This window comes from Lissotriton helveticus, chromosome 4_1, assembly GCF_964261635.1.
Source record: "Lissotriton helveticus chromosome 4_1, aLisHel1.1, whole genome shotgun sequence".
In the NCBI taxonomy this organism is placed as follows: domain Eukaryota; kingdom Metazoa; phylum Chordata; class Amphibia; order Caudata; family Salamandridae; genus Lissotriton; species Lissotriton helveticus.
This window is the reverse complement of record NC_136063.1, coordinates 1,523,250,986-1,523,275,586: the sequence shown is the minus strand read 5'-3', so window position 1 is coordinate 1,523,275,586 and position 24,601 is coordinate 1,523,250,986. Positions and strand designations below refer to the sequence as shown.

The 24,601-nt window shown below is 51.3% G+C and overlaps 1 non-coding gene across 1 annotated transcript; it reads right to left on the bottom strand.

Annotated features, from left to right (window-relative positions):
• Nucleotides 1-23,881: 23,881 nt before the first annotated feature.
• TRNAA-CGC (transfer RNA alanine (anticodon CGC)) lies at nt 23,882-23,959 on the bottom strand. Its single transcript has one exon. It is a non-coding gene; the product is annotated as a tRNA-Ala (tRNA).
• Nucleotides 23,960-24,601: the final 642 nt, after the last annotated feature.

Below are 24,601 nucleotides of genomic sequence, written 5' to 3'. Positions count from 1 at the left end.
CTGAGGGAATGGGCATTTTCTTTTTGCTTTGGAGAGGAGCGACGTTATTGATTTCGACTGCAAGGACTGAGAGGCATTGGGAGGTGAGATCGTCAACATCTAGGTTCGGGTCTATCCTTGGAAGTGACAGCAAAGCTGATTCACAGAGGGAAACGGTGTCAATATGTTTAGTGTCACGGAACCAGGAGGTAGCCCTCTTAGGTTGGCCAATAGTTATAGAGTGTGCTAGGTGAAGAGAGAATGGGATGAGGAGGTGGTCAGACCAGTCTACGTGAATAGGGGTAGCGATAGAAAGCATGCCTGCTTTAGAAATAACAAGGTCCAGGATTGAGCTCTTAGAGTGTGTTGATTCTGTGCAGTGTTGGATAAGATCGTTTGCAGAGAGGAAGGTGGCCAGCAAGTTCGCGGAAGAGTCTTGCAGAGAGCCCCAGTGGAGATTGAAGTCACCCACGAAGGTCTGATTGTCACTTTGCGACTATTGGTCGCTGATGAAGTCAGTGAGTTCCTCCATAAACGAAGGGCCGCTGCCAGGTGGGCGGTAAATGACATGGAATCTGATGGGTGAGCGGTGGTGTAGTTGAAGCTCAAGAGATAGACATTCAAAAGTATGGAAGGCGCTGATGGGAGAAGCCTTAAGTTGAAGGGAGTTTCTAAAGATGACTGCAACACCTCCCCCAACTTTGATGGGTCTGTCATTCCTGAAAATAGAATAGCCTTTGGGTAATAGGAGATCAAACATAGAGTGAGAGGTATCGTTGAACCAGGTCTCTGTTAGGAAGAACATGTCAATATTGTGAAGGGTGATGGTATCAGAGATTTCGAGGTTGTGTTTTATTGCAGATCTGCAGTTGTGGAGCAGACAGCACAGCTCTGTCGAGACTGTGTTGGTGACAGGGGCACTTGGGCTAAGAAGGGTGATAGGGATATTGTACCTATACGGGGTGCACGGGAGGGTTTAGGTGGATCCTTGGTTCTGACAGAAGAGATGGTCGGAATAGTGTAGATAATTGGGTTACTCGGAGATGCAGGTTGAAGAAGGGTGGCGTTCAAGGGCTTGTGTGAGTGAACGATGTTTGCAGACGACAGGTTATGCTTGGCTATGATGGGGTGAGAGGGGCGAGGTGCATCTCGTGGGAAGGTGAGAGTTTTCCAAAGGAGTTGAGGTGAATGGTAAAGTGGAAATCTTGGAGCTTAAAAGTGAAATGGAAGCTACAAGCTGGGCGATGGAGGTGATAAGAGAGCCTAGCTTATTTTCAAGAGAGAGTAGGGCAGAACACGGAAGGTTGGGTGTCTCGATGGCAAAAGGAGGGGTGAAATTGGTGATGGTAGGCAGGGAGAGGTGGGGGACAGGAGGAGAGTTGGGGTATAGGGTTCATAGGTGGGGAAAGGTGGAGGTTGAGAGCGGGGGTTGGTATATCAGAGGTGAAGGGAGAGTTGTCTTTGTTGGCGTTGCACGAAGGAAAGGAATTGAGGACATATTTAGGGGGAGATGTGTGCGGATCAATGTGGTGGGGTAGAAGGAGAGGGAGAGGGGAGGACTGTGAGGTGTCATAGGAGTGTAGGAGGTTTGGGAGGAAAAGAGGGGAGGTGGTTGGAGAGGTCCTGTTGGCTAGGAGAGGTGGCTGTGAGGGAACGGGCATCTGGCAGGGTGAGGGGGGTTGGGAGAAGGGGAAGTTGAAGAAAGGAAATGGTTCTGCTGGGCCCGATGGAGGGAGATGGAAAGGGTTACCAAGGGGGAAAAGGGGGAAGCACAGCATTGCTGGCGGAGTGGGGGGAAGGAGAGAGATGCAATGGGATTGTGAAGAAATCGGGGTAAGAAGCGAGGGGAGGAGGGGGTAGAGAAGAGGGGGAGAGGGAGGAATGAGGGGAGCATAAGGAAAGTTAGCTGGGGGAGGAGGTTGGAGGAGGGGTGGACTAAAAAAGTAGCAGGTAGGAATAGGGGGGAGGAGATGAGATTGGAGTACCGGGACAGTGCATATTGGACGAGGAGCGTATTAGCTAGTGGTAAGGCTGACGTGATGAAGGGGGGCATACTGTGAAGTGGGAGGAAAGGGAGAGGAGGGCACAAGGGAGGGGGAGGGAAGAGGGCCGACCTGTGCCTCCCGAGGGTGCAGCCTATTGGAGTGTAGGGGGGTCAGGGGAGGAGAAAGGGAGTAATGGGTGGAGCTAGATAGAGAGTCAGGGGGAAACCCAGTCGCAGAGGAGGGGTGTAGGGAGGGGAAGGTGTGGTCAAAGAGAGAGAGGCAGGTGTCTTTGCCTTGGATAATGACAGTACCGTTGTTATAGATTGAGATGGTGAGGGAGCCGTTGAAATACGCAGAGGGGGAAATCTTTAGTTGTTTCCCATGAGGGATAGAGGAGGAGGAGGTGACGTTAAGGGAATTAAATAAGCTGGTGGACCAAGAGGGGGTGTCATGAGTGAAGAAAATGAAATCAATGTTGCGCCTCCCAAAACGACCATTGTAAAATTGGTCAACAAAAAGGGAATCAGGGAAACGTTCAAAAGTGTTATGCTTCAATCATTTTACTGAAGCTTTAGTCTGGCCGGAAGGATAAATGATTTTGTGGCAGTTAATTCCAGCCTTAACTCGAGTGGTGGCCATGTTGGGAAAATGAGGAGAAGGAGTGGGGGGATATGAGACGGGTGTTATTAGGAAAGCGGTGGTGATGAGAAGTATAAGGACTAAAAGGGGCCCATATTCCAGACGTCGGGTGAGGAAATCTGAACTAATGTGTCGTCCGGGAAGAGAGTTGGGTATTTGTTGGGCCCTTTATCTAGGTGTACATGAAGCCAACTGGCAGAAGATAATATTTACAAGGGAAATATTTACATATGATAGGACCAACTGGATCACTGTCAAAACCAACACAAAGCACAATTAGTCAAAGTAAAACAGATCACAAACGAACACCCAGTGACCACTGGTGATCACTGTACTTAGCATCAGCTTGTAACAGAAGCACATTCGGCACCCACCGCATTGTACGCCAATAATCTCAACAGACCACTATTGGACCCTAATCTCCTGAGAATCACTAACATTAGGGGCAAAGAGCATAGGGTGGATCAAATCTGACTAGCAAAATCAAAATATGCACAACAGCCTCGTCATCATAGGGCCACCTTTAGAGCTGCTCAGAACAGGGTGCGTAAATCATACAACATGAGAAGCATTTCCTAGCACCACATATACTTAAAAAGGGGCCTGGCTCTGTACAAACTTCGCAGTCTCCCTGGCCAACTGGCCATCTCAGAGGGGGACTCAAATGCCCTGAAACCATAATGTCAAGGTTGCTGCCAATGCAGCGAGAGTCCTAACTCAATCAGAAATGTCCCCACGGATAAAGGTGTCCTAAACGGTGCAGCTGGCACTATTGCAGCACAGCTGTAAAAGGCCTAAATGGAGCAGCTGGCACTACTTGCTGCGCAGCTGTAAAATGTCCCCACGGAGAAATTGTTCTAAACGGTGAAGCTGGCACTACTTGCAGCACAGCTGTAAAAGGCCTAAATGGAGCAGCTGCCACTACTTGCTGCGCAGCTGTAAAAGGCCTAAACGGTGCATCTGGCACTACTTGCTGCGCAGCTGTAAAAGGCCTAAACGGTGCAGCTGGCACTACTTGCTGCACAGCTATCCCATGGTTCCGAGGAGGGAGCCTGCTTTCAGGGACTGTTCGCGATTTTCACAGTAGTTTCCCACAGTAGGGTACTTTAATCAATGGACCACTCATAAAAGTCTGATGCACTTTACCTCTTTCCTTTGCAGCCAGTGATGCAGGTGCGATGGCTCGCGGAGGTTCTGAGAGTGTGCTTGTGATGTGCAAGAGTTTTGGTGCGTGTAAATCCAGTAGATCTAGTGACCCGTGGGCAGACCTCCAGGAACTGACTGATGCGCGCCCTACTTACCGCACCATTGCAAATGGTACTTGGAGGGTTACAGTGGAGGTAGTGTAGAGGCTGTGTGGGTAGTGTGTGGGACCTTAGCGGTACAGGTGCCCTCAGTGGTTTGGCTGTGGCGCACTATTTTAACGGCTGTTGTGCCCGTATCCTTTATTCTTTATACAGCCCTCAGCAGTTACTGTCAGTGAGTGGTCAATGGATGGGTAAGGGGCCTCCAAGACCTTCAAGACGCAGTTCTGTTGTGTGGTTCAGTTCTGTTGTGAGATTCAGCCATCAGGGTGCTATTGCCGAAATAGCAGGCCGCATGGTGTGTAGATTGCGTAGGTACGTACTACTTCTCTCAGGCACTCGATTATGCGGCCGCCATTTTGGATCAGGCTCTGATGAAACCCCGATGTCAGGAGATGCTGTGTACCGGTGAGTGCCAGAAAGAGTTTAATAGTCGCCCAGAAATGCGCAGGGTAATACTGGAATTTACTGGAAACACATTGTCTTAATGGCGCTATGGGGATGAGACAGCGTTGGCCGCGCTGAACGCGGTCTTCAGGGAAGCCATTACAAGGTCAGGCAGGACGTATGGCAGCCGGTTATCGTGTAGCTCTGCGCCTCATAGGGGTTTTGAAATTAGCAAACAACACCCACCTTCATGGCTCAGGAGATCCACGGGCAAGGTAAAGTGCCACTTTTGTTTCATTTCTTTCAGTCGTTTCTCTCATAGACGTCCAGGTCGTCTCGTCCCGATCGCCATTTTTGAGCAGCAGGAGATTTTAATCTGCCTCGAGGCGCACGGAGCGCAGCTGGACTCTGAGGTGAGTCCCGGACGGGGTGGGGGGCACTGGGGGTCACGCAGCCCTTTCGTTAATATGCCTGGGCCGAGTAACCGCATGTAACAGCCCCAGCGGCTGCACCCATGCTCTCCGTCTTTGTAGAGTGAGCAGTGAATGTGCACTGCCGCTAGGCTCGACGTAAAAACACCACTAGTGAGACAAACTCTCATAAAGTAAGTCATAGATACACTGAACCTATTCTGAATGGCTCTTTAGACATTTTCTTTGCCTGGATAGGGAGTGGGGACTTGGCTCAATTCCTTGTTAGAATACACTATAATTGCTCCTATCACCTCCACACAATACTAATAACCCTAGGTCCATCCACACAGAGATTAATAAACATTTGAATTCTATTCTTCAAAAGCGACCTATGCTGTTATGAACTAAGAAAATTAGGTCCAAAGTCTGATGACTGGTAGAGTAATGGAACTGTGGTAGACACAGTGTGGGGCAGGTTTAGCAAGATTTGCACTAGTGCTAGGACACGCACAATGGTGCATAATGTGGAAACGTATGTATTTTCCTGCGCAAAAGAGATCTTGCACTGGAAGGGTGCATTATCTCAGTGCAAATAGCGCTTTGCGCTACTTTGCGCCACTTTCCATCAAGGGGGTGTTACATGGGTGTAGCTTGGGCAGATAAAGACAAGCAACCGTAAAATTTGATGCAAAGCTCAATCTACTAGGATTGGCAGCCCAGGTTTTATGTAGAAAAAGGTCCATCAAGTAAACTAGTGCACATTCCATATACTGTATGTGTGCTGCACTGTACAGCACACCACTAACATGTGAAGAGGTTATTTACAAGCCCTTTGCGACGCAGGTGCGTCACTTTTAAATTGGGAAAAAGTGACGTCTGGTGGCGCAAGGGGCTTGTAAATGTGCCCCGGAATGTTTAAGAATGTGTTGAGAAATATTATTTTGTACTGGCAGGGAATGCTTACAGTACACATCTTGTTCTAGACATCACACACACGCCCTAAGGTGCAAAGTTTATACTTGTCGCTAAGCAGACTGTGTTCCAGCACAGGGAAGGAGAGCAGCAGAGGGACCTTTTTAAGGAATAAGGATCTCCTGAGCCACCCCAGAGTCCATAATGTGGAAGCTTGAGGGCTCCTGAGCTACCCTGAGGAGCCTCGGCAAAGCATCTGGAATAATGCTGCTGGACTCTTGTCATAAACCCCGAGCTCCTTCCCACATAGGCATTAGTTAGGCACGTCGGGGTCGTATTGGCTCAATGCAAATTGGGCATTTGGTACTTGAGAGCCTTCCTCAGAACATCATGCAGGACCTCCACTGAAAACCATGAAGAGTTGTATACGCTGTTGCCGTAGGCTGAAAGACACGTTGTGCTCCCAGGTCGTGCAGTCACTTAGGATTATTGCTCTCTGGCAACTCCTCAGCATCTCTTTCTTAAAGCGTGTTGCATGTACACAGCGTGCGTTCTTTGCTGACATCCATGCTATATTCATTAGCTGTACTGTAGGCTCCCAACAGCCCCAAGGTAGGAAGCTCCCAATTAGCCCAACCCGTTGAATCCACAGCCCAAGTGTCCAGCATAAATTCAGAGGCAGGGGCACTTGCAGGAGGATACGATATTTATGTGACTACTCAAGACTGTTACACACCAGCAGCAGGTTCCATCCACTGCATAGATAATTGCTGCTCTTGGATCTTCATCCTAAACTCTCTATCAGAGGTCCTCCAGAAGATCTAAAAAGCTTACATACTCATCAAAGCATGCCAACAGCACAACTTGCAAAGGTGTCCACAGTAGGGTTACCACCTGGCTGGTTTTATACTGACATGACCGGTATTTTGATGACCCTGCTAGTTCAACAATGTGGCAAATCACCTAAACCCGGTATTTTTCCCCCTATAAGTGAATACTTCAAAGAGTAAATGTTAGAACAAAACACTCCCTATAAGTGTTCTATTGCTGCCCTTGTGACCCTTGACCGACCATTAAAGTAAACAAAGACAGAAAGACCATGTTAAATATGAATACAGACTACTTCATGTTAAGATATAGTTATCATACCTAAGAATCATGGCATGCCCAGGCTTTTGCAGAATACTAAAACGTGAACAGGTGGCCGGGGTTTTTCTGAGCGAAAGGGGGAAAGCTTAGTCCACTGTCATGTGTGAGATGTTTGAAGGCATATGCTGGGCTGACTGCGTCTAATCTTATGTTTAGAAACTGCTGCATAAAGCAACTAAACACGCAGAACGGGCTCTTCAGCAAAACAGAACTCACCTCATATGAGTCAACAGTGACAGGCATGCCGAAAAGTGCCTTGGTGGCAGAATCAGATCTCAGCAGGCTTGCCAAGTGAGTTTATTAAATGGAGGTAAGCGCAATTCACAGTTGCCTCTTACAAATTCTCTGCCTGGTGCTGCTGGCCTGACTGTTTAGTGTGCTTCCTTCCCTGTGCTAGAGATTTTCCAGATAGTCTTAATGCAGGGGGAAATATAATGGACTTGACATTCATTTTCAAGGGATTTCCACAATCACTTAACAGAGTAATAATCTTACTCGGTGGAAAAGAAGAAATGAAGCACTATAGTAATTTCTCAACAGGTTTAATGCTGCCAATATATTCTCTTAATGTCGAATACATGTGATTGTCAAATCTGCGTTCTAACATACCCGTTTTAAACCACAAAAAATCCTTAAAGGATGAGAAGCACGTCTACATGTTCTTATTCGTACTTCCTGTAATAATTCCTGAAACGGAGCAGACGAAATTGTCAAAAGAAAAACTCGACTGTGATAAACTAACCCGTGAACATATTGTCTGCCCAGCGCTGCTCGTTCTAAGTGTCCTCGGACACCAGTAATTGCTGTTTGGACTGCCATGTTAGCTTTTATGGGGAGGATTACAATGCACCGCGCCGCGGCGGCTGAAAGGGTGCTTTACGCTGGGCCTCAGTGAACAGAGATATATGTTACCATGGTTGAAAAGGCCTTCTGTGTGGCCTCGGTAAGAGAAAACTCCCACATTGTGCCGCCGAGCAGCATTAGTCGAGCGCAGACTGCACACAAATCTCGAACTGGGCTGCAGCCAAGAGCGGAATCCAATATGGCGACGCCTCCTAGCGCGTGCATACATCGAAGCTATGCAGAGGCGAATGAAATACCACTGGGGTCAGGGGTAGTAGGTCTGCACCTTTCTCGGAAGAAAAAAAATAGCCAGCTGTTTACGTTTACCATTCCGGAAGGGTCGAGCTAGTAGATGAACCAGAAATTAAGTAAATATTTCAGTACATACATTTCAACTCACTCGCATTTTGTGGGAGTCTTATGCTTTTTAGATCTGGCTTTAGCCAAGACCTTTCGATTTAACAAATATCTTCAATAAAAATCTTTGAAATGAAAAAAATATAAATATATATCTATACAATGTACTTTTTTTAAGGAACATTGAGACAGCTTTCTTCATCCATTGGTCTGTTACTCTTGTCAGCCACATTTTGCTTTCACCTACTGCAGCAAACAGCATGATGTAGCGGTCAAGCCACTTCCGCCACAGGATAACTGTACTTTGAGTGATTGCATTTGGCTCTTTCACAGGGAGCACATTCGCACACAAGCCAGTTACCCTCTGTGCCAATGTTTGTATTTCCTTTATTTATTTTATTTTGCAGAGTTTTATATAGCGCGAACTAGAACCGAACCGAATCAGTTATCAGAGCGCTTTACATAGCACCAGTTACGTTACATGAGGACACACTTTCATTTTTATTTTTTTAGGCACGGGGAGATTAAGTGATTTGCCCAGAATCACAGGGGTTTTTTGGCGTCGTTACCGAGACTCGAACCCAGATCCCCAGGTCCGAGGTCGAGCGCCGTAGCCGTTAGGCCAACTCCTCTCCCATACTTTGATATTGCCTTTGTGTTGAGAGTCTAAGGTGGCAGGGCTTTATACCAGATGTCTATATTTACAACAAGGGGTGGTGATGGACAGAGTCTCTGAATTAAGCAGAATACTCTCACCCAGTCAAGAGATCAGGGCTAGATCCAACACCGTTTTTTAGCTCATTGCACCATCCCAGTTTCAGAACCTGGCTGTATGCAAATTAGTCTGTCCCTGGCCCAGTGCATCATGAGAACAGGGCAGACCAGACTACAAAAGCCAATTCTTACACTGGGAAGGAAACAAGCTTCCGGGGACCGGTTTCTGGCATTTCAGCCGTCTTCGGCCCGGCTTGCTTGAATCCTGATGGTGCAATGAGCAAGGGACTCACATCTGAGTATACCCTTCCACGCTTAGGGTGGACAAAAATATTTACAACAAGGGGTGGTGATGGACAGAGTCTCTGAATTAAGCAGAATACTCTCACCCAGTCAAGAGATCAGGGCTAGATCCAACACCGTTTTTTAGCTCATTGCACCATCCCAGTTTCAGAACCTGGCTGTATGCAAATTAGTCTGTCCCTGGCCCAGTGCATCATGAGAACAGGGCAGACCAGACTACAAAAGCCAATTCTTACACTGGGAAGGAAACAAGCTTCCGGGGACCGGTTTCTGGCATTTCAGCCGTCTTCGGCCCGGCTTGCTTGAATCCTGATGGTGCAATGAGCAAGGGACTCACATCTGAGTATACCCTTCCACGCTTAGGGTGGACAAAAATATTTACAACAAGGGGTGGTGATGGACAGAGTCTCTGAATTAAGCAGAATACTCTCACCCAGTCAAGAGATCAGGGCTAGATCCAACACCGTTTTTAGCTCATTGCACCATCCCAGTTTCAGAACCTGGCTGTATGCAAATTAGTCTGTCCCTGGCCCAGTGCATCATGGGAACAGGACAGACCAGACTACAAAAGCCAATTCTTACACTGGGAAGGAAACAAGCTTCCGGGGACCGGTTTCTGGCATTTCAGCCGTCTTCGGCCCGGCTTGCTTGAATCCTGATGGTGCAATGAGCAAGGGACTCACATCTGAGTATACCCTTCCACGCTTAGGGTGGACAAAAATATTTACAACAAGGGGTGGTGATGGACAGAGTCTCTGAATTAAGCAGAATACTGTCACCCAGTCAAGAGATCAGGGCTAGATCCAACACCGTTTTTTAGCTCATTGCACCATCCCAGTTTCAGAACCTGGCTGTATGCAAATTAGTCTGTCCCTGGCCCAGTGCATCATGGGAACAGGGCAGACCAGACTACAAAAGCCAATTCTTACACTGGGAAGGAAACAAGCTTCCGGGGACCGGTTTCTGGCATTTCAGCCGTCTTCGGCCCGGCTTGCTTGAATCCTGATGGTGCAATGAGCAAGGGACTCACATCTGAGTATACCCTTCCACGCTTAGGGTGGACAAAAATATTTACAACAAGGGGTGGTGATGGACAGAGTCTCTGAATTAAGCAGAATACTCTCACCCAGTCAAGAGATCAGGGCTAGATCCAACACCGTTTTTTAGCTCATTGCACCATCCCAGTTTCAGAACCTGGCTGTATGCAAATTAGTCTGTCCCTGGCCCAGTGCATCATGGGAACAGGGCAGACCAGACTACAAAAGCCAATTCTTACACTGGGAAGGAAACAAGCTTCCGGTGACCGGTTTCTGGCATTTCAGCCGTCTTCGGCCCGGCTTGCTTGAATCCTGATGGTGCAATGAGCAAGGGACTCACATCTGAGTATACCCTTCCACGCTTAGGGTGGACAAAAATATTTACAACAAGGGGTGGTGATGGACAGAGTCTCTGAATTAAGCAGAATACTCTCACCCAGTCAAGAGATCAGGGCTAGATCCAACACCGTTTTTTAGCTCATTGCACCATCCCAGTTTCATAACCTGGCTGTATGCAAATTAGTCTGTCCCTGGCCCAGTGCATCATGGGAACAGGGCAGACCAGACTACAAAAGCCAATTCTTACACTGGGAAGGAAACAAGCTTCCGGGGACCGGTTTCTGGCATTTCAGCCGTCTTCGGCCCGGCTTGCTTGAATCCTGATGGTGCAATGAGCAAGGGACTCACATCTGAGTATACCCTTCCACGCTTAGGGTGGACAAAAATATTTACAACAAGGGGTGGTGATGGACAGAGTCTCTGAATTAAGCAGAATACTCTCACCCAGTCAAGAGATCAGGGCTAGATCCAACACCGTTTTTTAGCTCATTGCACCATCCCAGTTAGCTTGTATCCTTTCTGGTGAAGAATTGGCTTGGTAGTTTGGTCTGCCCTGTTCCCATGATGCACTGGGCCAGGGACAGACTAATTTGCATATAGCCAGGTTCTGAGCTGGGATGGGGCAGTGAGCTAAATAAAGGTGATGGATCAAGCCCTGATCTTTGGACTGGGTAAGAGTGGTCTGCTTAATTCAGACACTCTGTTCATCACCACCCCCTTTTCTGAATCGTTTTTGGCCACTATAGGTGTGGCAGGGTATACTCAGACATGAGTCCCTTGCTCACTGCTCCATCAGGATTCAAGCAAGCCGGGCCGACGAGGCTGAAATGCCAGAAACCGGTCCCCGGTGGCTTGTATCCTTTCTGGTGAAGAATTGGCTTGGTAGTTTGGTCTGCCCTGTTCCCATGATGCACTGGGCCAGGGACAGACTAATTTGCATATAGCCAGGTTCTGAGCTGGGATGGGGCAGTGAGCTAAATAACGGTGATGGATCAAGCCCTGATCTTTGGACTGGGTAAGAGTGGTCTGCTTACTTCAGACACTCTGTTCATCACCACCCCCTTTTCTGAATCGTTTTTGGCCACTATAGGTGTGGCAGGGTATACTCAGACATGAGTCCCTTGCTCACTGCTCCATCAGGATTCAAGCAAGCCGGGCCGACGAGGCTGAAATGCCAGAAACCGGTCCCCGGTAGCTTGTATCCTTTCTGGTGAAGAATTGGCTTGGTAGTTTGGTCTGCCCTGTTCCCATGATGCACTGGGCCAGGGACAGACTAATTTGCATATAGCCAGGTTCTGAGCTGGGATGGGGCAGTGAGCTAAATAACGGTGATGGATCAAGCCCTGATCTTTGGACTGGGTAAGAGTGGTCTGCTTAATTCAGACACTCTGTTCATCACCACCCCCTTTTCTGAATCGTTATACCAGATGTCAGCAGAAGTCACATTCCATGCTTTATCATAGACACCTCAGGGCAACAGGACCCCCCACCCCACACTTAGCATGCATCCCGCAAATAACACACTAGACACCAGTGTTACATTGGGAAGAAACTGTCGCAGGTTTATTTTATTACATACAACGTTATGTAATCATAGTGGGTTATCTTACGGGCAATCCAAGGGCAGGCCGCCTTCCCGCCACCTGCCCGCCTGATGAGCCAGGCAGCACCGTGGTGAACCACCATGTGCTGCCCCTTATGGTAAACATAATACCCACGTCCCTTGCGGCGCGTACTAGGCAAACCCCCGGTTGCACAGGCCCACAACCGCCCGAAGGATGAATGGGGCGCCGACACGTGTTCCCGGAACCTCCCATGAGGCCCCGGGTCCTAGGCTCTGGCACCCCTATGTGCCCGCTGAGGTCCAATGCTGAACTTCTCTGCTTCCGGATTGCCCTGTAACTCCGCCTGCAAGAAAATTAAAACATTAAAACGTTCAAACTGTCCTCCACAATCTGACACACAGGGTGAGAGGTTGGGAGGGAAAATGTGTGTCACCCCGCGAGGACACTACGACGCGTCCGGTGCGGCAAAGAGGCAGTGAAGATGGCGAGGGGTGCTTAAGTACCCCTCGCCCTGCCTGCCGCCCCGGACGTGCCCACTCAGCTCCTCCTAGCTCCCCTCGGGACTACGCCTGCCCGGGGGAGGAGAGGGGATAGAGAGGGGCGGGGGGAAGCCCTCGATGTCTAAGGGGCCGCCCTCCTGATGGCCACTGCGTGGCCTCGGGCAGCCGCATAGACACCTCAGGGCAACAGGACCCCACACTTAGCATGCATCCCGCAAATAACACACTAGACACCAGTGTTACATTGGGAAGAAACTGTCGCAGGTTTATTTTATTACATACAACGTTATGTAATCATAGTGGGTTATCTTACGGGCAATCCAAGGGCAGGCCGCCTTCCCGCCACCTGCCCGCCTGATGAGCCAGGCAGCACCGTGGCGAACCACCATGTGCTGCCCCTTATGGTAAACATAATACTCACGCCCCTTGCGGGGCGTACTAGGCAAACCCCCGGTTGCACAGGCCCACAACCGCCCGAAGGACGAATGGGGCGCCGACACGTGTTCCCGGAACCTCCCATGAGGCCCCGGGTCCTAGGCTCTGGCACCCCTATGTGCCCGCTGAGGTCCAGTGCTGAACTTCTCTGCTTCCGGATTGCCCTGTAACTCCGCCACAGCCCGGCCGGCGGCAACCGTTGCCGCCCGGGCCCCCCACTACTTAGCTTCCTTCCTACCTGCAACCTTTGTCCTTATGTCTTGCAATAAACTTTTCCTCAGTTAGCAGTGTCCCTAATACGGGACACTAACACGATTTTATACTATTGTAGCTTAAACTTGCTTACGCACAGCCATCCCAATAGCAACCAAGAGGCACAGCCTTAGACCAGTACTTGACCGTAAGGTCTAACTGATTATTAGTGCATAGTGAGCATCCAATAAAAGGGGGGGCATACTGTTGGAAGTTCTATTAAAAGAGAAAGCACTTCGCTATTACTGAAAGAAAACATGTGGGGTAAGCTAAAGACCCGCTGTCCCAGCTGCTCCATCTCTCAAAACTAACATAAGTATAAAGATGGAAAAAGAGGTATATAACCTGACTTTCAGAAAGAAAATATTCTTATTTCTGCAGCACATTCAAAATGGCAAGTAGACAGACTGGAGCTGGTCTTTATCGCTAGGATGACATTGTTTTCATACCCCTTAGTCCATGAGATAATAGGCTCACTTGCACACTGTTCACCTCGCACTTCTGGCCTTCAGCCTTACCACTGCATGGCAAAACGAATTGTGCCCATCACTAAGGTTTAAGAATGAACACTTCTTCTGAAATATGCAGACAATGCAGCGCGTGTATCCTGGAGTACTGAGTGCCGCTTTCCACATTAAAGTCTTTGTACCTTATTGCATAATGTGCTGTGGTTGAAAGAGCTTGCACGCTCCCCACACGACAGAGGTAAGGCTACTTGTACAGTACGGGCACTACACAGATTGCTAACCGCTGACTGAAACTTAGTTGAGGCGCCCATAAACTGAGCTCTGCCCGTGCGCCCTAGACGGGACACCCGCCACACGCGCACAAATCTGCCAAAACATGACATCAGCCAGGTACAGAGGCACCTCTCCCAAAGCATCATCAACCTAGTGCTATTTCTGTCCTGAATACACAAACACAACTGTCAGAGCACTTCAGAATGAAATAAAAGAATGAAAAGCTGTGGGGTAAGCTGCAGGGCTCGCTGTCCCAGCTACTCCGTGGATTAACTGTCTGATCACCATCATCAGAAACTAGCCTCCACCCAGACCTGTCCATCTCTCTGATAACTAAATAGGTTATGGTTGGAAAACGAAGGAACTTACATAACAATATGCAAGATTCGTCATATTTTGCAGCACATTACAGAATGGCAGTTGACAGGCTGATGCTGGTCTTTGTTGTTCGGATGCCATTGCTTTCTTACTTCGTAGTCTATAGGAAAATTAGGCTTAAAATTGCACACTATTCACCTCGCAGTTCTAGCTTCCGCCATACCACAGCTTAGAGGACCTAATTGTGCCCATCACAATCAGTTTAAGAATGAACACAACTTCTAAATTTCTAGGGAGCCTGTCCGCCCTAGGTAGCATGTACATGGGAGTTACCCCAGGGAGCCTTGTCGATCCCCAGGGGGACCCGGCAGCGGAAGCCCACACCAGCATGTTGGCAGCCGTTAGCCGGCCTCTCCAACTGACCAAACAGAGAGAAAGCACGGTAAAACAATGCAGAGCGTGATACCTGGAGTACAGGGATGCCGCTAATCTCGTTAGTCACTTTGAAATTTAGCTGCCTCAAAGATGCCGCGGAATCAGGGGCTCCTACGCTGTGCAAGCCTATGTATACCAGCTGACAATTCGGTCCGGGAGGAGATCTCAAAGCCCGGGAAAGGGGTGCTGCTGAGTACGGGCCGACCTGACTACTATTCATGAAGGGCACAGGCAGGGCCACCACTGCCCCCCACCCGACAGAAGCTCTATTACCGGTCAGTACTCCATACCTAAAAAGTTCCCCAAACGCTCCCATGCGCTCAGAGGGTGGCAACAAGCATGCGCCTGACATATCTAGCCAAATAAAGCCAACGGCTGGCCAGGGAGGGCCCCCTGTCCTAAAAGCCAGACAGTGTTGTGCCTGAAATTGAAAGACTGTGCCACGCACCAGGAGCCACCAACCTGAAACTAGAGCGCCGGTGCACTAACTGCTGGAATAGCAGTGACGTGCCCTGCCGCACATAAGTAAGTTCGGGCAGGCTTGCTCACCCAGTGAAGTTAAAAGTTATCAAGAGACAAGTGGGTACCCCGCAACGCTAGGCGGGGAAAAGGAAGGGCCCCCTACCCCTAGGATGGCACAGGTGGGCTTCTATTCATGAATGGTGTACTTATGCAATATATTGTGCCCCGGCATTAAAACCCCAGCAACATGACGGGGGAGACAATAGCAGAGCCTAGCCATGCAAAGCTTGAACCCCAATAGACAGGCGATCCATCGTGGCATAGCGCTCGTACAAGCCCTAACAGGGCTGCAACACATAGCCCGCCAGTACCTATGCTGAGGAAAATAGCCAACTGTATACACGTACTACCCTCTAGTACCTGTCAAAAGGACAGCCCCAAGAACTACCGGGCGGTCATCTCTTATCTTGTCCTAGTTAGTGGCTCCCAGGACCTGCTGCCCAAGTGACCCTAGGTGTTAAACCAACTATTCCCTGGATCGCTTGCAGCCACCAAATAGCTAGCCCTCCACCAGCGAGTGTGGCATGGGCATGCCTGAATCTAGTGAAGACTGGCAGGCCTGAGTTTGCAATGCTTATGCTATACCATGCCCTACATCCACATGCCTGAGATAGTATAGCAAGGAGCCTGCAAAACTTGGGAACCAGTTTGCTGTCTCTTACACTGTATGCTTCCCGGGCTTGCACAAGTGCGACCACTGCTAGAGCTGTGAAAGACCGTCTGCCTGAAATGCAGCCTCTTACCTCTATTTATACTTTGACTCTAGAACTTGCCCACCTGTCACTATCTCATTCTGAAAAGCACTTTACCTCCTGCTTGTAATATTTGGTCGTGCATGTCACATGTTCCATGTAACGTAGCGTATGCTATAAGAAGGTGTTCAATGGTGCAGCCAACTGACCGTTCTGCTCCAAAGAACGCGCCTGTGGTGAAGTGAAGACAATATGCATTCATGTCCAGCTAAACTTGAGAGACACCGCCCCCAAGTGATCATCCATCTTTATGGCACCCTGGCAGTGCAAACTGGATTATGCCACAATAATCAACCCCAAGCTGATATACAGTTTTGCCCTAACCAGGGCACCCTGTCCGGTGAACACCAAGGCAGACGCACTGTAATGCCATTGAAGGCAGGGTAAAACACAATTTCTGAACTGGAACTGTTCACGGCGATACATGCATAGAGACGCCCAATATTGTGTGAAACTGGAATCAGCATATGCCCGAGCTACATACAGCAAGGAAGTTCTACAGTACACCTGACCATCCTGCCACTATGAGCCCTGACTCGCGTCAGGCAGTCATTTTCTATTGCACCACACCTTGCTCCTGCTGTGCTGCCACAAAGTAAACACCGCAGCTACTAACCCTGACACTCGTGCTAGCGATGGTAAAACCACCCATATTGCCTACTAGAGTTGCTTCCCTGTGGTGAGAGCAACATGGAGAAATTATGGCAGTGTGGTATGAAGTTCTACTACCAGCACCACCGATCAATGATCTGATGCCTCCATGCACCGATTCAATACATTTTATATTATTGGGCAGTGTGACCCCGTTCAGGCACCACCAGTGCTGTGGATCAGTACGAGCCCCGGGGGACCCCGCGTGTGGGCGGTGCCCGAAGCTGGCCGTCAACTGCATTACCCTTGATACAAGGCGCAGCAGGTCCCGGCATTCCAAGGACCCCTATCCCGGAACCGTCGTGCCTGCTTGGAGATATATTAAAGGTGCTCTTGTAAGAGCACAATTTCCAAGAAATCCCCATTGCAGGACCTGTGCAGAAAAAACCCCAAAGAACTTCGGAGGTGTTATGATAAGATGACAAAGAGCCAATTTGTGTGGGCTGCCGCGTGTCGCATGTTCACAAGCAGCAGACGATGCTCCCCAATCTAGAAGGTGCCCAGGAGTGAAAGGTGTGACTGCTATGGAGCTGGTGGGCAGCCAGGCAAAACCAATTCAAGACGCTACCCAGGAGCACCAGTTGCATGGGTTGGAGATGTGGGTTGGATAGGGGCGAGCCGAGGCTCACACTGTTACTCAATCAATATCCCTTGCAGGGCTTCTGCATACCGCCAGGAGAGAGCCACTCACTCAGTGGCGACTGTTTGAGTCCAAACCTGGCGGGAACGGTACGTGCCTACCTGTCGAAAATGAGTGAGGGCTGCTGAGAGCCATGCCACAGGTCTGTAACAACTGCTCCAGGCCCTGGTGGCCCACCGAGGGCACATTTATTTTTTCATATATATACTTATGCATATTTATATGGCGCGTACTTATGCCGCAAGTGTAGGGGTGCCTCACACCATAGGAACAGTGACGCCCCTGTGGATTCCCTGACAAGGCACATCTCATTGGGAAACCAAGCACAAGCCCATTACTGTTTGTACACACTTCCTTGATCTGATGTTGATTCTTGCCCATCTGACGCAGGGCCAATACCAGCGCAGCTATTTCACCTGCTTCCTTGCCAATGCTTGTTGACTAACATGCGCCTCGTTGATGCGAGATAGCGCCGTGGCATGCCCCCTTGTCTGCCCAGTAGGCGCTGTTCCTTGCTCCCCAGGCTTAAGCCACCACTGCGTTTAATACTAGCCCAGGCAGGTGCGGGTATGAGTGCGCACCACCCTCCCGAGGTCAGGGGGGCGGACAGACGCACGCGACAAGCCGCAGGAAAGGGAGAAAGCCCCGAGACACCGGGCGTTGGGCGCGGAGAGCGGAGCTCGAAACAGCGCACCAATTCTGATGCCGGGCGCTCAATTAGGGCCAGTCTGTCTCCCGGGTACAGCAGGCCCGGCGGGTGGCAGTAACTGAGGCCACGCGAGGTCACCGACCCGAGGGGAGCAGACCGTGAAAATTCTACCACTAAAGAATGTGTGTCCCGAAAACGCTACCTCTCGCATGCTGAGCGAACTCTACAAAAGCAATTCTCACCGAAGGAGGGGCGCCTCAAAAGGAGTGGTACAGCTAGCCCGAGGCCTAAAGAAACCAGTGGTCGCCCTCACGGCAGCGCAGCGCAAGGATGGAGCCAAACAGACATCCCAGGGCGCCGCATGCCAGGCGAGGGGGGGGGGACGGGCCCGGGGACGCCCGACAGGAGCAGCTCACAGGCCGCTCCGCACCTCCCCCATAGGGGAAAGACGGACGCTGTGATTTTCAGGTAATAGTAACTTGTGATACCGTCCTGCCTCGCGATGGCGGGAGTCGAACCCCATGTCGCAAGCAGTGAACCCCGAGGAGGGAGATGGGGGACCCACACTGCATGTCTCCCAGAAGTAGCCCTCGCCAAGGACTGCAAAGGGCTAATCGACCTTGCCCCCCTTAACGCATGAAACACGCCCCATAAAAAAGGCCACACAGACACGAAGCGCACATACGTACCAGGCAAGAGCCTCGATGTGAACACGCTTGAGCCCTTGGGGGGGGGGGTCGTAGGCCAGCGCAGCAAGACCAGGCCCGAAACAACTGACTCCGCCGGAAGGCGATATCGGGAGATGCAGGAATAGTGGGAAATGCAGGGAGAAACGCCAAGGCACAACGGAGGAAGAGAGTGAAAGGTGCGGACGCGGTGTAGCCCCGTACCACGCCAGCCCCTGCAATGCTGGTGGGCATGGACAAGCGCTGCCCAAGATGGCCACGCACCCATGCCCCTCCCCCGTATCCCGAAAGGACAACTGCCCCCTAAAATGGTCGCTTGGGCGCCCAGACCCACGCGGCCGGACAATGGCGCCCCTAAAGATGGCCACCGCGAGACCCCAAAACACGCGCCTATGGGGGGGGGGTCCCGAGGCACTGCTAGGCTGTAGAAGTGTGTGAGAAGGACTCTTGGGCCCGAAGGGTCAGGGAAGAGGCCGCCTAGGAAAAATCGTGGGCAGCCCAGCCATTCCCTTAGCGTGCCCGCAGGCTGGCAGATGAGCACAGACCCCCCCCCCCGCAGCCAACTGATAAGGGGTAGGGGCTCGGCCGTGACCAGCTGCCCCGCCGGGGAAGTACACCATGGGTGAAATTGTTTGGGAACCCAGGATGCATGAGCCGTTGCCGGGACTCGGACCTTGTTGCCTGGTAACATCGTAAACTGCTTTTACCCACTAGATCACTAAAGATACCTAGCGAATGGAAAGTGGAGCGAGCGCTGCAAAGTAAATGCCCAGCCCAGCGAAAACCTCCGGAGACCCGACCCGCGGACCGGAAAGTGGACCCTCGGAAAGCACGCAGAGAGTCCCAATACATGAATACATACTTCCTAAACAGGCACATGATATAGATAACTCGCTACCCCATGCAAGGTAACGCGCCAGGTGCCCGGTGCCCGGCCCCCGAAAACGAAATTACACAAAGGGGGATACTGTGCACTATGCTGACATGTAATGGCCCCAGCTTGAGCGGCCCGAAATTAAGCGGGCCGCCCGGCCCATCTCAACCCCCCCAATTGGGGGAGCGAGCACGAAGGGGCACAAGAGGCATCGAATGCCTATTAGTGGAAGGAGGTTCAAGTTCAAGTTCAAGTTCATGAATTTGTATAGCGCACTACTCACCCAGAGGGTCTCAAGGCGCTTGAGGGGGTAGGTGCATTATTTATCGAATAGCCACGTTTTTAGTTGCTTTCTGAAGGATAGGTGGTTCTGTGTGAGGCGGAGGTGTGTGGGGAGAGAATTCCAGGTCTTGGCCGCTAGGTAGGAAAAGGATCTTCCTCCCATGGTGGATCTATGGATGCGCGGGATAGCGGCGAGGGCTTGATTGGCAGATCGTAGTTGACGGTTGGGTGTGTAGGAGGATAGTCGTGAGTTGAGGCATTCAGGTCCTAGGTCATAGAGGGCCTTGTGTGCGTGGGTAAGGAGGCGGAAAGTTATTCTTTTGTTGATGGGGAGCCAGTGGAGGTCTTTCAGGTGGCCGGAGATGTGAGCTTGGCGGGGGATGTCCAGTATGAGTCTGGCGGAGGCGTTTTGGATGCGTTGGAGTTTTTTCTGAAGTTTGGCTGTGGTTCCGGAGTAGAGGGTATTATCATAATCCAGTCGGCTGGTGACCAGTGCGTGGGTGACTGTCTTTCTTGTTTCGGTGGGAATCCAACGGAAGATTTTTTTGAGCATGCGTAGTACGTTGAAGCATGATGAAGAAACTGCATTGACTTGTTTGGACATCGAGAGGGAGGAGTCTAGGATGAAGCCCAGGTTACGTGCGTGATCTGTGGGAATGGGTGCTGTACCCAGGGCCGGAGGCCACCATGAGTCGTCCCAGGCAGAGGGGGATGATCCTAGGATGAGGACTTTCGTTTTGTCCGAGTTTAGTTTTAGACGGCTGTTTTTCATCCACTCGGCTACTTCTTTCATTCCTTCGTGGAGATTGGTTTTGGCGATATTTGGGTCATTGGTGAGGGAGAGGATCAGTTGGGTGTCGTCTGCGTAGGAGATGATGTTGAGGTTGTGTTGTCGTGCGATGGATGCGAGGGGACTCATGTAAACGTTGAAAAGGGTGGGACTGAGAGATGATCCTTGTGGTACGCCGCAGATGACTTCGGTGGCCTCTGAATTGAATGGGGGAAGGCGGACTCTCTGGGTTCTTCCGGTGAGGAACGAGGTGATCCAGTCCAAGGCTTTTCCTTTTATGCCGATGTTGCTGAGGCGTTGTATGAGTGTACTGTGGCAGACAGTGTCGAAGGCGGCAGAGAGGTCGAGTAGGATGAGGGCCACTGTTTCTCCGTGGTCCAGTAGTGTTCGGATGTCATCTGTTGCTGCGATGAGGGCGGTTTCGGTGCTGTGTTTGGCTCGAAAGCCGGACTGTGAGGGATCGAGCGAGTTCTTGGATTCGAGGAAGGCGGCGAGTTGGCTATTGACGGCTTTCTCAATGACTTTGGCCGGGAATGGAAGGAGGGATATGGGGCGGTAGTTTTTAAGTTCAGATGGGTCTGCTGTGGGTTTCTTCAGGAGGGCGCTGACTTCGGCATGTTTCCAGCTTTCTGGGAAGGTGGCAGAGATGAAGGAGCAGTTGATGACATCGCGGAGATGGGGTGCGATGATGCAGTCTGCTTTGTTGAAGATGTGGTGGGGACATGGGTCGGTTGGCGATCCAGAGTGGATAGAATTCATGAGGCGGATGGGGTTCCAGGCGCTGAGGTTGGTAGCGGTCGGTTTAGGTTCTGAGGGGGGTGGAGAGGGTTGTTGTTCTGAGGGGGGTGGAGAGGGTTGTTTGTTGGAGCTGTTTTCGAAGCTGTTGTGTATGTCGGCAATTTTGTTGTAGAAGAAGGAGGATAACGAATCGCAGAGGTCTTGGGAGGGAGTGATGTCGTTTGAGGCTGCGGTGGGGTTGGTGAATTCTTTGACGATGTTGAATAGTTCCTTGCTGTTATGGGCGTTGTTGTCGAGTCGGTTCTTGAATGCTGATTTCTTCGTGGATCGAATCAGCTGGTGGTGTTTGCGGGTGGCTGCCTTGAGGGTGGTCATGTTGTCAGAGGTTGGGATTTTTCTCCATGTCTTCTCAAGTGTGCGGCATAGTTTTTTGGATTTCTTAAGGTCATCGTTGAACCAGGGGGCCTTATTGTTGTTTTGTTTGGTGAGATGGTTTTTCAAGGGTGCTAGTTCGTCAGCGCTGTGGGTGATCCATTGTTTGAATTTGATGGCAGCTTGGTTTGGGTCCGATGAGAGGGCGGGTGTGTTTTGGTTGAGCGATGTGAGGAGTTGGTCGGTGGTGATTTTGTTCCATTTTCTTCGGGGGATAGGTTGTGGGGGGTTGTGGGTCGAGGTGGTTTTGTAGCTGAAGTGAACACAGCTGTGGTCTGTCCAGTGGAGAGCTGTGGTGCGATCAAAGGAGATGTGTTTGCTGGAGGTGAATATTGGGTCGAGCGTGTGTCCGGCTATATGGGTGGGGGTGTCAACAAGTTGTTTGAGGCCGAGATTGGCTAGGTTGTCAAGAAGGGTGGTGGTGTTGCTGTCGTTTTTCTTGTCCAGGTGGAAGTTGAGATCTCCTAGTAGGATGTAGTTCTCGGAGGCGAGGGCATGTGGACTGATGAAGTCGGTGATGACTTCGCTGAATTGTTTACGAGTTCCTGGAGGTCTGTAGATGAGGGTGCCTCTAAGTGTCGTTCTAGGGTCGGTGTGGACCTGGAAGTGGAGGTGTTCGGCGGTTGTAGGGTTATCGTCGGAGCTGGTCGTGATTTTGATGGTGTTCTTATGGACGATGGCGATGCCTCCCCCTGTTTGGACGATGCGGTCTTTCCGGATAATCTTGTAATTGTTTGGGATGGCTATGGCGATGTTGGGTGTTGATGATGCGTTCATCCATGTTTCAGTAAGGAAGGCGACGTCCGGTGATGTAGTGTCGAGTAGATCCCAGAGTTCGGTGGCGTGTCTGTGGACCGAGCGGGTGTTCAGCAGGATGCACTTCAGGTGGTTAGAGTCGGAGCTGCGTTTGGGGTTGGTGGTAGTGGTATGGGTCTTGATGCTGGTAAATTTGCATGAGTGGCAGGCGAAGGGTCCGTGGGTGAGTCCTGGGGCAGCTATGCAGCATGGAGGTGTGCGTCCGGGGTTGAGGGCTAAGAGGGTGGCGGCGTCATACGTTAAGCGGGAGGAGTGCGCTTTGCAGGGACCAGGGGGTCTGGCGTTGGGCGCGGTCCAGGCGCGGATGGGCGCAGACGGGCTTACCTTTGGCGCGCATGGGGCGCGACCGCTGCGCGTGAACGCTGCGCGTGTAGGTATCTGTCATATGTGGATAGTGGCAGGGGAGGGGCGAGGGAGGGTCAGCTGGGAGGCGGGAGCGAGGCGGAGACCTGGGCAGGGAGGCACACAACAACAACAACAAAAGACAAAATGGACGGCCGCCTAAAGCGAGAGAGTAAACAGTGGCCCCGGTCCAGTCAGGCACACCTTTCAGTTCAAAGCAGGTAAATCACACTGTAATTATCAGCGCACTTAGCCAATCTAGCGCTACGATGTCCCAGAGATTTGAAGTAAGTCAATTAAGGCGCTCTAGCGCTCCTGTGGCAGCAGTCGGATTTCAATGACTGTCTAAGTTTACTCGCAATAGAGGCAGCGATGTGCTGCGATGCTAAGCGCTATGATAACCAGGCAATTAATGCAATGACAGGCAGCGGCGCGCTACGATACCAGGTAGCAACCAGGCAGGCAGGGCGGGGAGCAGCGTGGTGGAGCGACCGCGTCGGCAGACACAGAGGACGGTCAGAGGTAGGGGGGCTTTGGACTCACCAGCTCTCCCCAGCTTATGCACTTCCCCCCAACCCAGCGCATGCTGCGGTCAGCACGACCTCGCGGGCATCCGCTAACAATACACCCACAGAGCACTGCGTACTCCACAAGATCGGCCGCAGCAGGCACTGCCACATCAGTAAGAGGGCAACCTCCCTTCACAACACCACCCTGGACAAGTATGATCCCCTGAAGACATCCCTCCACGTTTGCAGGACCACTAAGATGGCGCCACCCCCCCTTCAGATAACGGAGATCGCCTGTGGGGGGGGGATTGAAGGTAATGCACATGCATACCGGGGATAACGCGAAGCCACAGAGGGCAAACCCCCGACCGGACCTCCGTCCCTCGCCCCGCCTCCAGGCCCAAAATAGCATCAGGCCTAACAATAACCTCCGGTGCGCGCCAGGGTATGCCTGGGCAAGCACTAACCTCGAGTCCAAACGGAGGTCTAAGAGGTAATCCCACGCGCGGGAAGCGGGTCCACGAAAATGTGTGTCCCCACACGAGGACACTGCGACGCGTCCGGTGCGGCAAAACACAGAAACTGAGACTCCTGCAGATGCCGGGGATTGAACCCGGGGCCTCATACACGCGAAGCATGCGCTCTACCACTGAGCTACATCCTCTACTGCCGCGGAGCGCCCTCGCCCTTACGTGCTGTGTGCGAGCAGTTGTGATTATAGAGAAACCGGCTCTGTGCCCCACCAGAGCGCTAAGGGAGATCAGCCCTAAAACAACAGAAGTATGCGGGCAGGGAAAATAGATTGCATAAAGCGAGGTCATCAGAGTACAACCGTCGTGGGGGGAGGGGGGACCCACGCGACCTCCTGAGCGAAGAGAAGTTGACCACCAGCAAAAACCAAGACCAGAACAACCGCCCTGTATGCCCTGATTAATCTGCCTGACACCCGTGTAAGACGCTAAGGGTCAACAACGGACAAAGCAGTGCGGAAGCCACAAACCCGGCAAGACCGCCGGGTTCCCCTGCAACCCAAGGTCCGACATGGGGAACCTAGGGCAACCCGTGTTAAAACGAGATCTTGCGCCAGGCCTTTTCGACCTTCCATGGGGCCCTATCTCTTGCGCACCCCCCTTGGGATGGCCGTGCCAGGGAGGAGAATCCTCGCACAACAGGCCGGGAAAGCGGATGGGCCATGGCCCCAGGGCCACGAACATGCAAAGCACAGGATCAGGTCCCGGCCCGCGCTGTCGACCAGCGGTCATCTAAACAGGGTCTCCTGGGGATACCAGGGGTAGAACCCGTGACCTCATGC